A 7772-nucleotide genomic window follows, 5' to 3' on the forward strand; every position below is an offset into this window, starting at 1 on the left:
ATCTCGTGCCAGGCTGCAAGCCCATCGTGACTAAGAGTAGGCGTTACAGCGCTAAGGATCGGATCTTCATTCGATCTGAGGTTCAGCGGCTCCTCAAGGAAGGGATCATACAACCTAGCGCTAGTCCTTGGAGAGCGCAGGTCGTGGTGGTCAAGAGTGGGAACAAACCCCGGATGGTCATTGACTATAGTCAGACCATTAACAGATACACGCAGCTGGATGCGTATCCCCTCCCACGCATTTCTGACATGGTCAACCAGATTGTGCAGTACCCGGTGTTCTCCACCATCGACCTAAAGTCTGCCTACCACCAGCTCCCCATTCGTCCAGAGGACCGACAATACACGGCTTTTGAGGCGGATGGTCGCTTGTACCATTTTCTAAGGGTTCCTTTTGGAGTCACCAATGGGGTCTCGGTCTTCCAGCGTGCTATGGACCGAATGGTGGACCATAACGGACTGCGGGCTACCTTCCCGTACCTGGATAACGTCACCAGCTGCGGCCATGACCAGCAGGACCACGATACTAACCTCCTTAGATTCCTACGCACTGCATCTCGCCTGAATCTGACCTACAACAGGGAGAAGTGTGTATTTCGCACGCGCCGCCTAGCTATCCTCGGATACGTGGTGGAAAACGGGGTCATTGGCCCTGATCCAGACCGTATGCGTCCCCTCCTCGAACTTCCCCTGCTCACTAGCGCAAAAGCACTGAGAAGATGCTTAGGCTTCTCCCAATGGGGGTGGGGGAGATGGAGAGGAACACATGTAGAGCTTAAGGAATGCTGCTTGCCCTTAGCACATCAACGCCACAGCGCCTCCCAATTCCCCCAGCCACATGCTCCCCACAATCACAGTGCCCTCAATTCCCCCAGCCACATGCTCCTCACAATCACAGCCCCCCCAATTACCCCAGCCACATGCTCCCCACAATCGCAGCCCCTCAATTCCCCCAACTACATGGTCCCCACAATCACAGCCCCCCCCCCCAATTCCCCCAGCCACAATCACAGATCCTCGCAAAGTTGAGAGGCTGCAGCAGTGCAATTTGCAAGGGCTTTGTGCACATCCTTCAGTTGGAAGTAAGCTGAGTGCACTTGGACCCAACAGCACTGCAAGACCTGAGGTCAGTGCTGAGACTCAGGTCTGTGCTGCAAGTCGGACATCGGACACCCTGCTGAGCAACAGCTCCCACTCCCCACTCACTCGCAGAGCCGCCACCGACCCGAGAAAGAAAATGGTCGCAATGAAAGGATACCCGTGAGCAGCAGAGAGCCGTCAGACGCTATGCACTTACCTCCTCACTAACCTCACTGATGGAGTGCCTGAATCGGACTTTTATGGAGCATGTCTGTTTTGCGCTGATTCCAGATTGGCAAACGCGGTGGTAAAGGGGGAAGTGCTGTAAAGTTGGGCATGCAGCCCATTAATTCAATTTAAATGCATTCAAAAGTGGGCGCAATTTGATGGTAAAATCGGGCCCATTGTTGCTGGATTAGTAATGCAAATTCCCAGGGTAATGCTCTCGGTATTCTGTTTTGAATTCTCCCATGCCAAATGGTGGGATTTAATTCCAATAAAATCTTGAATTAGAAGTGTAATGATGCTCATGAAATCATTGTCAATTTCCATTAAAACCTGACTGCGTCACTGATGTCCTTTTGGGAGGGAAACCTACATCCTTATCTGGCCTGGGCTGCATGTGACTCCAGACCCACAGGAATGGCTGACTCTTAAATGCCCTCTGAAATGGCCTAGCAAACCACTAAATTGCATCCAACAACTGCAAGACAACTAAAACGAATGAAACTGTAAGGATCATCTGGCATTTACCAAGAGTCCAGAAAGGACAACAGCAAACCCAGCCCTGTTGACCCTGCAAGGTCTTCCTTACTAACATCTGGGGACTTGCATTAAAATTGAGAGAACTGTCCCACAGACATCGTCATTATCACAGAATCATATCTTATAGATAATGTCTAGGCACCATCAACATCATAACTACCCATGGGACAGGACTCACCCAACAGAGGTGGAGGCACAGATAGCATGCAGTTGGAAGGGAGTTGCCCTGAGAGCCCACAACATCAACTCTGGACCCCATGAAGTCTCAAGGCACCATTTCCGGGTACTGGTGAATTAGTACTCTCCCATGTCGAACATCACTTGGAGGAAGCACTAAGCATGGCAAGGATTCAGAATGTTCTCTGGGTGAGGGACTTCAACATCCATCACCAAGAGTCACTCGATAAATGTCACCCTTGTGTCGATACTGAGCCTTTAAGAAATGCATTTTAATCAGGCTTCTTTGCAGGTTTCTCAAGCAGCTCCCAGCATTTTATTGTCACCATTTTGTCTGTAACTGGTGTCCTGCATTGTTAGTGAGGCAGTGTAAATGAGAGTCAGAGAATGGCAGGAAGGAACAGAGAGAAAAAAAATGTACAAAGAATCAAGACGAGATTTTACAAGGATAGAAAAAAGACTAAACTTAGAAACTCTGTATCTAAATGTGCATTTGTTCACTGTTCACAAAGCGAACAAATTGATAGCACACATTGAAGTGCTGTCAATGAAGAAAAGGCAGTGGCATAGTGGTATTATTGCTTGATTCGTAATCCAAAGATTCAGGATAATGTCATGGAGATTCGTGTTTGAATTCCCCCATGTCAGATGGTGGAATTTGTTTATTTTAAATCTGGCCTAATGCATTGTCCTGGGGTTTTACAGTCCTTTTGGGTATTGCTGAGTGGAGTTTGATTTGGGATGATTGACAGGTCAGGTGATGCCTAGGGACAGTTTTTCCACAGAAACATCCAAGTTTTTAGTTTCGCTTTTCAGTAGTAGCCTGGAGTGGAGAGCAGCAACAGTGCTTTCCCTCCTCTCTGGAGTTGGAAATGCTGCTGTCTGTGAGTAGCTGTTAGAAGTTGGAGGAAGCAGGCAATGTGTTTTTCTCTCTCTCTCTCTCCAAAGGTGTGATGAAAGTTCCAGTACTGGGAAGTCTCAGAGATTTAATCCAACATTCAGAGGACCAACTCACAACAGGTGTTCAAAAACTGAAAGCCCAGCATCACATGAGCATACTTGCCTTTTGTACCAAGTCTAGAAGGGGATGAATGTTTGTGGGATGCTGATTGACTTGAAACATCATAGCGAGCTGTTAAGATTTATACAGTGAAACACCTTATGCTCACCCATGTCAAATTCTAATGTAAAATCCTAATGTCTAGGCTAGCTTCATAAAACACCTTGGAGTTTCTGGCCTGAGTCTTAACACTCTCTGGACCAGGTGATGTGGTGCCATGTGGTGAATGAATTAACAAGAGGTAAAAACTTACTTGACCTCATCCTCACTAATTTGCCTGCTGCAGATACATCTGACCATGACAGAATAGGTAGGAGTGACCGCCGTAAAGTCCTTGTGAAGACAAAGTCCCATCTTCATTTTGAGGATACTCTCCATCATGTTGTGTGGCACTAGCACCAAGCTAAATGGGATAGATTTCAAACAGACCTAGCAACTCAAGTCTGGGCATCCATAAGGCGCTTTGGGCTATCAGCAGCAGCAGAATTGTGCTCAACCACAGTCTATAACCGCATGGCCTGGCATATACCCCACTCTACCATTACCACCAAGACAAGAGATCAATCCTGATCCAATGAACAATGCAGGAGGACATGCTAGGAGCAGCATTAGGCATGTCTAACAACGTGGTGTCACCATGTTGAAGATATAACTTTAGGCCATGCCTCTAACAAATATGTAGCATTTGAAATTATGTTGCATGTTCCTTCCAGCTTTCCAACAGGATCATTTTTCCCTTTTACACCAAGAATCTTCTAGTACCCTTTGAAATCATTCTGCTCATCTTGAGTATCCCAGAACGGAATTTTAGAAACAAGGATCACCTCAGTGACTCCTTCGGGGCGATTCACACCTTCAAGATTGCAATTCCCAATTTTCTCTTCCCCCTCCAGTGATGTAGCAAGGTTCTTGCCCAGAGGTGAGAACTTCATTTAAATACATTTTCATCTGTTTAAAAGTCCTCTCCTCCATATTATTCCTTCTCACAAAATATTAGCTCACATTGGCAACGTTCACAATAGGTTTGTGAAGATGGGAAACAGTCGAGGGGATCCCACCAGGGGTGCTAAGGTAAGTATAGCCTCCGGTGGGAGATGGTCATTGACCCTGGCACAGGTTGGCACTGCTAGGTTGGCACTGCTGACCTCGCAGTGCTTACCTGGCAATGCCAACTTGTGCCAGGGGTGGGCCCTCTGGACAGTCCCAGGGGAAAGATTCCCCTCAAGTGTGAGTGGGGGTATAGGCTAATGCCTGTGAGGAGGGACATTAACTCCGAGACTATGGTGATGGGGGACTGGAGAGCCCCGATGACTGCAAATGGAAGGTGCGTTTCTTTGTTGACACTGTGGTGGAGGGTGCCCTGTTGCTTGTGCTGTGGTGGAAATGTGGGGGGGGATGCTTGTGATGGGGGCCCCTCCATACCCATTGGTGGGGGCCAGGGGTGTTCACTTTCTGTGCTGATCAGGGCGCCCTTTTAAGATAGTGCTCTGATGTCTGTGGAGCCGGCCTTACTATCTCTATCAGACCCTGCCCTACCAGACTGATGGCATTATCCCCACCTACTCATTATTTTTTTAAAGTGCCTGATTCGGCTGTGCACCTGGAGAGCTACATGTCGGTTTTCAGTCAGAGCCTGACACTGAAAAAAATGGGAATATTCTGCCTCTGCTCCTTAAATCTCCACAAGTCCCATTAGTCCTGTCTTACTATTTTTCAACAAAAAAATATTTTACAATCACCATCCTCTTCACAGCAGTGACTGTTTCTTTCTCTCCGTGTCTCTTGGTCCCTGTGTTTTGCAAAGCAGTTGTCCCAGGTGCGAAACCTATTGCTTGACTTTTAACAGGTTTCGGTTACAGATCATGTCAAACTGTCTTTGAATGATCAGTATCTCCATAAAAGTCTACTTCACTTTAAATTAAAAATGACATTATAGTGTATAGCTGTTTTTTAAATCGTTGCATTCCGAACACCAGCTACTCTTGGTGATTGACACTGAGGACAGAAATTATATTCTCATTAATCGACTAATATATGGAAGTAAGTCATAAAATCTGTAACCCTTGGACTCACAAGACCACTTTAGGTCTGGTGACTATGTTGGTTCCCAAAAACAATCCTACATGACAGTCTACCCCCGTGTCTCCAACCTCGAGTGGATCCATTAAGTGAATAGGTCAGGACATACCCTGAAATGGTAATGGATTAATCTGGAAGGTTAGCTGATAGGAATGGTTATGTTAGAATGACTATGTTGGGCTACAGCTTGACACATATGTAGAACTGTCCTCCCAACTTTGACATCAGTCTCCAAATATTAATGAGGAGGACTTTGCAGGATTGGCTGGGTTAGTTTACTCTTTATTGTGTCTGAGTCTGATACCTGGATTAAAGCCAAGTTGTCCTTCTGGTTTTATTATCCTGAGTAGCTTGGTCATTTCAGAGGGCAGCTGAAAGTTAACTGCAGTATGGGACTGGACTGAGTAAGGGTAGCAGTTTTCTTTTCTTAGGCATGGAAATGAATTCATGCCATAATCTCCATTCCCCAGCTAAGTCCTGCCGTCTTCTTGGCAACCATCTGACTCTGGAAATTCAAGAACTCCAAAAATATGAAAATAATGGGAGGTTTCATACTCATGGGGTGAAATATACTAAGATTCCCCCATCCATTGGACTGAAGGCAGGCATGGGGCTCAGAAAATGTATTATGTAATCCGCCCATCATCTATCCATTTATAAGGGCTGGTGGACATGCAAGATGGCCTGTCCATCCCTGGGCCTATTGAGTGACCAACCAATGGCCACATAAGTACCCAGTATTGACCCTGCTCCTATATTACACAGGTTGGTATCCTGACAGCTTCTACTGTGTGTGGTGAACCATAGATGGTTACCACTATGGGTACTTGTACATAGGTTACTCTTGTTACTGTTGGGGTTAGGGTTTGGGTGTTCCACCTGTTATTATTGTTTATGTGGTGCACTCCGTTCGGCTCCGCCTTCTTACAGGAGTATAAAGGTCACTGCTACTTCCTAGTAGCCTTTAGTCTGGGATAATATTGTTAAGTAGTGTGCTCCTATTTTGTTGTGAATAAAAGCTTTTATTCCCGGGTATGTCCTAGCCTCCCGTGTGAATCAATCGCGCATCACTGTGTGGGCTGATGGTGGATGAAGCAGAGACAGCTCATTTGGAAGCATCTTCCCTTAAACTCTTCCAGAAACCCAATCACCTGAAAAATCCTGCCCTGGAGATTTGGAATATCATGATTACATATGTTTCACCCCTTCACCACAACCACATAACCTACAAAAGAAACAACAAACTATAAAAATGAACAGGGAGCACGAAGGTGGAGAGAAACAAACTTTGAAAAATTCCTCTTGCAAAGCCTATGTAGGAATTCACATTGAGCATTAATGGTTAATTCACTTACTCTTTTAGTGCAACTGCTGCCACACCGAAGAACTAAATGTGTACTGCACAAGTTAACAGCACATTCTAAATAAAAGCAAATGACTGCAGATACTGGAATCTGAAACAAAAACAGAAAATAGTGGAAAATCTCAGCAGGTCTAACAGCATCCATGGAGAGAGAATAGAACTAATATTTCAAGTCTAGATATTACTTCGTAAGAGCTATTGTCAGAGTCATTCAGATTTGAAATGTTAGCTCTGTTCTCTCTCCACAGATACTGTCATATCTGCTGAGATTTCCCATCATTTTCTGTTTTTGTTACACATTCTGGATGCTCATTATTGCCTAGGAAAAGAAGAATGACCTAACATCGATGTTATTTCAGTTTTGTGTAGTCAAAATCCATATATATCAGTCTTGTTCAAGCTGTTAAACTAAAATAATCTATCGTTGGCATGTAATGCAGCCCTTTCCTTAAGTGCCTCTAGCTGATTACATCTAATTATCTGCTGCTTTGAAGTAAGCAGGCTCAGCTATGTAAAGGGACTATAACATGTTCATTACAATAGATGCAGTCTAATCAACCATCTGGTGGCATCTGATTTGTACTAAATGATTTTATTAATACAAGACATTATCCTGTTCAATTAAGTTAAAACTACTCAGCATTGGTTGCGGGCCTTCAATGATCCGTGCAATTTAATGCTGGGTGATTTTCTCTCCCAATCGCTTTCTGTATCATTCCCTATAAAATCTTTATTACATGCATACAGGCAGAACTGATCCACGGGAAACTGGTACCGTACAGCAAGGACATCCTAGGACGACTAGTCTTTGACAAACTTTCCATATATAAGATATGGAGACTGGAAATCATTCTGGCAGTTAGCATAGGCCATTCCTAAACCCATTCCTACACCAAAAGTAATAGGCCAACTGCGCTCCTTAAAAGGAACGACGGAAAATACAATTCCTAAGCCAAATCCAAAACCTAATTTCAGCAATGCATCCGCCATGCAGCGCTCCGCCTTCTTACTCATTTCGGCCTCCGCCATCTTAGACTGCCCAGGGCCCAGCTTAGTCAATTATATTGTGCGTATTTGGAATATATTCATATGATACCTGTTCTTTAACTTGCATTTTTCAGAAGTATGTGGAGGCATGTTGATAGCCCCAACTGGAAATATAACCTCTCCAAATTTCCCAGACCTTTATCCAAACAATGCTGACTGCAGGTGGCTAATTAGGGCTCGTCGTCAATTCAAGGTATGTAAG

At 45.0% G+C, this 7772-nt stretch overlaps 1 pseudogene; it reads right to left on the reverse strand.

The window, feature by feature from the left end:
* Window positions 1–7276: 7276 nt before the first annotated feature.
* On the reverse strand, window positions 7277–7563 carry LOC144499141 (MICOS complex subunit MIC10 pseudogene; annotated as a pseudogene).
* Between the last annotated feature and the right edge of the window lie 209 nt (window positions 7564–7772).

Source organism: Mustelus asterias, chromosome 9 (assembly GCF_964213995.1).
Source record: "Mustelus asterias chromosome 9, sMusAst1.hap1.1, whole genome shotgun sequence".
Lineage (NCBI taxonomy): Eukaryota > Metazoa > Chordata > Chondrichthyes > Carcharhiniformes > Triakidae > Mustelus > Mustelus asterias.